The sequence below is a fragment of the Hyperolius riggenbachi genome, chromosome 5 (genome assembly GCF_040937935.1).
Source record: "Hyperolius riggenbachi isolate aHypRig1 chromosome 5, aHypRig1.pri, whole genome shotgun sequence".
Classification (NCBI taxonomy): domain Eukaryota; kingdom Metazoa; phylum Chordata; class Amphibia; order Anura; family Hyperoliidae; genus Hyperolius; species Hyperolius riggenbachi.
This window is the reverse complement of record NC_090650.1, coordinates 130,988,125-130,996,090: the sequence shown is the minus strand read 5'-3', so window position 1 is coordinate 130,996,090 and position 7,966 is coordinate 130,988,125. Positions and strand designations below refer to the sequence as shown.

At 42.0% G+C, this 7,966-nt stretch overlaps 1 pseudogene; it reads right to left on the bottom strand.

Annotated features, from left to right (window-relative positions):
- Nucleotides 1–272: 272 nt before the first annotated feature.
- LOC137517507 (putative nuclease HARBI1) lies at nt 273–2,138 on the bottom strand (annotated as a pseudogene).
- Nucleotides 2,139–7,966: the final 5,828 nt, after the last annotated feature.

The following is a 7,966-nucleotide window of genomic DNA, read 5'->3' as shown; positions in this document are numbered from 1 at the left end:
GTTCACATCTGACCAGGAGGAAAGCAGAGAAACTATCAGCAACCTAACTAATGATAATACTAATGAGGCTACTACCAGCTATGAAAGGGCGCAAATGGAGTCAGCATTGCGTGAAGACGAGGAGGAGGAAAATATTGAAGAGGACACATACAATGAAGATCAGGTAACACTCATTTTTATTAATGTTAATTACCACAACAGCTGAATAAATGGCACAACCACCCCCCTCCCACAGCTAATAAGGTACAGAAATGTGTATTAAGTACCACATACTACACCATGCGATGTTGCCATGGAACTGAACCTACACCATTAACATAATTCAGATATTGATCTCTGTTTTCTTTAGCACTCAGTGTTGGATTCCTGGGTGAGGCTGGTTGCAGCTCAGTTAATGGTGTGTGTTGATTACGCCATTCTCCCGGAATAACTGTACCTAATTCAAGGTCCTCCTGGTCCACACTGTTGGGGGGCATGTATTGCAAACCATGTCTACGCCTCAGAAAATTATGCAGCATGCAACATGCATATACAACCACATCAATTTTATCCATTCTTAAATTTATAGCAGTATGTAATACTCTAAATCTGTTGGCTAATATCCCAAAAGCATTTTCGACTATTCTGCGTGCTCTTGATAGTCTATAATTAAAAATGCTACGCTCATAGTTCAATGTACGTTGTGGAAAAGGCTTTAGAACATGCTCGTGCAATGCAAAGGCCTCGTCAGCAACATACACAAAATTTAAACCAAGCTTAGTTTGTCCATTATTGGGTAAATGCAGCAAATTCCTCTTGAGTTTACGCATAAAAGATGTTTTCTCTATGACACCACCATCTGAAACTCTGCCATTTGCACCTATATCAACCATGACAAATTCATAATGGGCATTAACTAATGCTATTAAAACAATGCTGTGGAAGCCTTTGTAGTTAAAGTAGAATGATCCACTTCCTCTGGGTGCAATAATTCTAATGTGTTTCCCATCCAAGGCGTCGCCACAGTTTGGAAAGTTCCAAAGATGGTCAAAGTCTTCGGCTATAGCCAACCATTCTTCTGGTGTTGAGGGAAACTGTGTATAAAAATGGAAAAAACATTTTTAATGGCACTAATAATTATTTTTAATTTCTATTTACAATACTTAGACAAACTATGAAGCTGAAGAAGCTTTGGAAACAGAAAGCAGTTCCACTTTCTCAGATATTCACACACAGTAGCCAAAGAAACAGAGGAGGACCAGGAAAAGACAAGTTTCAGAAGTCGATAAAAATATAGATGAAGCAGTGCATCAGGCCATTGGACTCCTGAAAGAACCCGAGGATGAAGTTGATGTATTTGCCCTTGGTGTCAGTAAAAAAATGAAAACACTAGAGCCTGCACAAAGACATGCTGCTGAGGTATACATAACTGACATTTTATATAAAGCTAAAATGAATTTACTCAATACTAATATTCCTTCATACTCACATCAAGCCACCACTGCTCCAACCCCACAGCAAACTACTACATCAACACCACCAACACTACCACCACCACCACCACCCCATTATCAATATTTTGAACAACACTATCCGTACAACCAAATGGAAATGTCACGACAAACAGAAAATCAACATTACACACATTTATAAAGTACCTTACATTGGATTACATGTACAGTATGTCTGAAACCTTGCATACAGAGGTTAGAAACATTTGCATTATGTTCCTTTACTTTCAGAAATAAAAATTATGTTTTTTTAGATGCAATTAAAACGGTTCCTTGTTCCTTCTTACACATGCTGCACCAAATACATCTATTATGTCCATTAATGAAAATACTACAACCAGTAAATACAATTAAATATATTTACCTTCATATAGTCATGTTTAAGGCAGTTCACAATAGCCTGGCACGTCTCAGGGATAATGTAACCAAGGGCCTGGGGTGATATCTGGTGGAAAACTTTAGGTCTTGAAGTGATCTTCCTGTTGCCAGAAAACGCAGTGTGGCCATTAATCGTTGCTGGGCAGATATAGCCTTACGCATCCAAGTATCTTGCTTCGATATAAATGGTATTAGAAGCTCCAAGAGGTGCTGGAACGTTGATTCACTCATCCGTAAATAATTTTTGAAGTCTTCAGGAGATGAAACACGTAGTTCCCTTAATAAGTTTTCATGAGAGATATTGTCACGCTCTTGAAGCCATTTCTTACACCAGAAACAACGCTTTCTTGGTGGCTCTTCATCATGAGCTTGCAAAGAACGCTTTCTGGCTAAATACAATATTAGCAAAGCACAGGCAACCTTCTTTCGACGGGTTAGCATGCTTTGTTCACAAGAACGAATGTTTAAAGAAAGGCGCGTTCTAACTACGCATCTTCCTCTTTTCTACTGGTCGCTTTCAGACGTCACTTCCCAACACACACCTTTCATATAACAACAACTTACTAAACTCACTTCCTGCCAGTCGTCCATGGTTTGACTCGTTTGTACACAGATCGATCGTTAACTCAATTAATTTACTTACGTCATATCCGCTCTTAAACTCCGTCTGAACTTTCTGCCATCGTTTGTGTGTGTATAACAGTCGATTGAAGTTGGTCGTTTATGGTTGTATACTTTTGTCGAACGACAGTTGGTCTGACTATGTTCCAACCAATTTTTGTATGATGTGTGTATGTAGCTTCACCCTTACAATCACTCAAACTACCTCTACATAGCTAATGCCTAAAACACACACACACACACACACACACACACACACACACACACACACACCATTTGCGGCAAAAAAAAAAAAAAAAAGCTAATCAGGCGCCACCATAGGGGCCTAAAGATATCAGCATTTGGGAGCCTGCAGTGCCCGATATATAGCGGGTGCTGTACCATCACCTGCTATTTACCTGGGGGCCATATTTCCTCTCCGGTGCGCAAATACTGATATGTTTCACATTGGCGCCAATTGCGACACCCAATTAGTCCATTTGCCGCATGCACCCTTTTTTTCCTTTTTTACTCATGCGCAGGGAAGAAACTGACGTCCTGCTGCATAATTCTGCACATTCTGTGCATCTTTTTTTATTACATTAGCTGCTGTGAAATAACGTGTGTTTTTTTTTGCATATAAACACACATGGGTCTAGATTCACAAAAGCGTGATAACTGATATCACGGTCATGCTATGCAGTTATCCCGCGATCTGCCGCGTGCGAAGGTTTGCACGCGTAAAGGATTACGTTCACGTGTAAACATGTTTGCGCGTGAAAGCGCGCGTCAGCGCATGCAAACCTTCGTTTAACACGCACACGTAATCCTTTAGGCTAGAGCGCGGCAGGTTGCGTGATAACTGCATAGCACGGCCGTGATATTAGTTATTACGCTTTTGTGAATCAAGCCCCTGGTGTGAAGAAAACACACACAGAAAACTGAAAGACAAGTGTCCCGTGCATTATAGTGAATGATATACCGCAGGGGTCCCAGCCTTTTTCGGCCCGGGGACCGCTATCTAGACCAAACTTTTTTTGGGGGGGGGAAGGGGGGGAGGGTTATAGGTAGCCAGGTAAAGTATGGGTAGCCAGTAGAGTTGCCCCACTATAGGGAGTTTAGTTGCCCCAGTATAGGGAGTATAGCTGCCCCAGTATAGGGAGTATAGCTGCCCCAGTATAGGCAGTATAGCTGCCCCTATAAAGGGATTATAGCTGCCCCAGTATAGGGAGTTTAGTTGCCCCAGTATAAGGGGTTTAGTTGCCCCAGTATAGGGAGTTTAGTTGCCCCAGTACAGGGAGTTTAGTTGCCCCAGTACAGGGAGTTTAGTTGCCACAGTACAGGGAGTTTAGTTGCCCCAGTAGAGAGAGTTTAGTTGCCCCAGTATAAGCAGTTTAGTTGCCCAAGTTGGATCAATGAATAATGGTGCACAGCGCCTATGCATATAACTGGTGCCGCATTAAAAAGATACGTTTATCGCTATTTATCGTTAGTACTGCATAATAATGGCGCACAGGGAAAAAAAAAAAGAAAAACGGTACACACTAATGTTATTTATCAATAATGGCACACACTAACGTTATTTATCAATAGTGCTGTTCATTTGCCAAACAGCACACTTTATTGCCCACAGTAACGTTATTTATCAATAGCACCCTACATAAGCCAAACTGCAGACGTTATTTAACTGCAAAACGGTGAATGGATTTAATGTAACACTGTCAAGGTTAGGATTAGGCACCACTGGGGGAGTCTTAGGGTTAGGCACCATCAGGGGGGTCTTAGGGTTAGGCACCACCAGGGGGGGTCTTAGGGTTAGGCACCACCAGGGGGGTGGTTAGGGTTAGGCACCACCAGGGGGGTGGTTAGGGTTAGTCACCACCAGGGGGGTCTTAGGGTTAGGCACCACCAGGGGAGTGGTTAGGCACCACCAGGGGGGTCTTAGGGTTAGGCGCCACCAGGGGGGTGGTTAGGGTTAGGCACCACCAGGGGGGTGGTTAGGGTTAGGCACCACCAGGGGGGTGGTTAAGATTAGGCACCACCAGGGGGGTCTTACGGTTAGGCACCACCAGGGGGGTGGTTAGGGTTAGGCACCACCAGGGGGGTGGTTAGGGTTAGGCACCACCAGGGGGGTGGTTAGGGTTAGGCACCCCCAGGGGGTCTTATGGTTAGGCACCACCAGGGGGGTCTTAGGGTTAGGCACCACCAGGGGGGGTTTAGGGGTTAGGGATAGGTACAGAGAGGGTCTGTGTGTTAACGCTAAATAACAATAAGGCTTTAACGCTAAATAACAATAAGGCTTTACCGTTAAATAACAATAAGGCTTTAACGTTAAATAGCGATAAGCGGCAACCATATTAGCGGCAACACCGTGCGCCATTATTCGCAGGCGCCATTTTCAGATGGATCCATCAACGAAAGTGTAGATTACAGTAAATGCTGGACATGGAGGAAAGTGTAGAAAGTGTAGATTACAGTAAGTGCTGGACATGGAGGAAAGTGTAGATTACAGTAAATGCTGGACATGGAGGAAAGTGTAGATTACAGTAAATGCTGGACATGGAGGAAAGTGTAGATTACAGTAAATGCTGGACATGGAGGAAAGTGTAGATTACAGTAAATGCTGGACATCGAAGAAAGTGTAGATTATAGTAAGTGCTGGACATAGTGGAAAGTGTAGATTATAGTAAATGATAGACATGGAGGAAAGTGTAGATTACAGTAAATGTTGGACATGGAGAAAGTGTAGATTATAGTAAATGCTGGACATGAAGGAAAGTGTAGATTACAGTAAGTGCTGGACATGGAGAAAGTGTAGAATATAGTAAATGCTGGACATGGTGGAAAGTGTAGATTACAGTAAGCGCTGGACGTGGAGAAACGTGTAGATTACAGTTACTGTTGGACATGGAGGAAAGTGTACATTCCAGTAAATGCTGGACATTGTGGAAAGTGTAGATTACAGCAAATGCTGGACATGAAGGAAAGTGTACATTACAGTGCCTCAATTCACTAACCTTTATCAAACACTTTATCAAACATTTGATAATTTACCCCATGGGTAAAATCTGATTTTGAATTCAAGAAGGTGTTATATCTTAATCGAATGTTTCATTGATAAAACGTTCAATAAATCTATAACACCTTAGTTAATTCAAAATTAGATTTCACCCATGAGGTAACTTATCAAACGTTTGATAAAGTGTTTGATAAAGCTTCATGAATTGAGACCAGTAAATGCTGGACATGGAGGAAAGTGTAGATTACAGTAAATGCTGGACATGAAGGAAAGTGTAGATTACAGTAAATGCTGGACATGAAGGAAAGTGTAGATTACAGTAAATGCTGGAAATGGTGGAAAGTGTAGATTACAGTAAATGCTGGACATGGAGGAAAGTGTAGATTACAGTGAATGCTGGACATGGTGGAAAGTGTAGATTACAGTAAATGCTGGACATGGAGGAAAGTGTAGATTACAGTAAATGCTGGATATGAAGCAAAGTGTAGATTACAGTAAATGCTGGACATGGTGGAAAGTGTAGATTACAGTAAATGCTGGACATGGAGGAAAGTGTAGATTACAGTAAATGCTGGACATGGTGGAAAGTGTAGATTACAGTAAGTGCTGGAAATGGAGGAAAGTGTGGATTACAGTAAGTGCTGGACATGGAGGAAAATGTAGATTACAGTAAGTGCTGGACATAGTGGAAAGGACAGATTATAGTTAATACTAGACATGGAGGAAAGTGTAGATTACAGTAAGTGCTGGACATGGAGGAAAGTGTAGATTACAGTAAGTGCTGGACATGGAGGAAAGTGTAGATTACAGTAAGTGTTGGACATGGAGGAAAATGTAGATTACAGTAAGTGTTGGACATAAAGGAAAGTGTAGATAAGGCTAGGTCCACACTTCTAACTTGCGGATCGGATCCATTTGAAACGAATCAGTTTTTGTAGAAAAAAAATGTCGCCCTCTATACTTCGGATGTTAAGGTAAGATTCCCCGCTTGCTGCCTATACAGTTTAACAACTTTTGCTCAAATAGCTGGAGAGGAGCAGGGATGGGGACCCATGTGAGGGGGGTGGTGACCCCCCCCTCCCTGCTGACCGCTGCCACCCCATCCTGGCTGCTACCCCCTCAAGCATGTCGATCCTTTCCCTACCCACAGTTTGGGACACAGAAAACGGATCAGTTTCTGTGTCCAAAGTTGCCTGTGTAGAGGGGGATGAGTTTTACTATTGGATCCATCTCGATCTGGATCCATGTGCGGTCCGTGACAATCCAGCAAATCCGGACCCTGCTTTCAGTTTTTCAAAACGGATCCCCCTGAACGCAGATGGATCCGGGTTTTTTTGAGTGAAGACTGACTCTATTGTTAACATTGGTATCCGTGGCTCTGGTTTAGATCCGGGCCAAAAACCGTCGCCACGGATACAATTTTTGAACAAGTGTGAAACTACTCTTACAGTAAGTGGTGGACAGTGGAGGAAACTGTAGATTATAGTAAGTGGTGGACATGGAGGAAAGTGTAGATTACAGCTACTCTTACAGTATGTATGTTTCATTGATGCAATAAACATCCAATTTTGATTGGCCACTGACTGACCAATTCATGAAGCATGGGAGCCAACAATGTTTGAATACTTTGAGCAGATTATGAAGGTAAGCCCTCATATTGCATAAAAGTGGTAAAATTGGCCACTTATTGGCCAATCAAAATTGGATGTGTGTACCAGACTTAAATATTTAAAAATTGGCATTGGAATTTTTTTTTGCCAGAGCAATGTAGATGACTGAAGATGGGATGATCCTACTCCAAAGGCCTTAACGATTCTTATATTTCATGTTATATGCGTGAAATGTATAAGACAATCTACACTGATACAAGAAACAATAGTTCCAATGACATATCAGTTTATTATGTGATCTGTCTGATACTTACTCATCTCCCAATCTCATTATACAATGGAAACTAATAACTTCATTCGTATGGATAAAACATGTTTTTCAATAAATGTGTGTATTTTTCTTCCAATTTTCACATCTTCAGTCTCTTGTGTGGAACGGTTTCTGTCTCTAGAGGAGATTCAATCAGCTTTTTCTCAGGAAATTGATACTCAGCCATATGAAAATGAAAATGTGTTTTCGATTTTTGGACTCCTAGGTTGAAAAATGTCATTTTTGAGAGAGAATAAAGTTGGGTGCTGGAACCACCAAAAATGCTAACCTTCCAGTGACCGTGAAAGAATACATTAGTCATCAAACTAATAACATAAGCAATGTATATGCGACTCAAAGTGACCCTGTGGCAAAAGGGATACAAAGGCTACAGGGGGCATAACTACTGAGAGAGCAGACCCTGCAGCTACAGGGGGGCCCAAGGCTGTGGGGCTCCACAGCTACTCATTCTCCCTCCATCTGATACAGGACACCACTCCAGAACAGTCGTTGTCATGCCCACATTTTTATGCTTTAGTGGGGAGTCATGGAGACCACA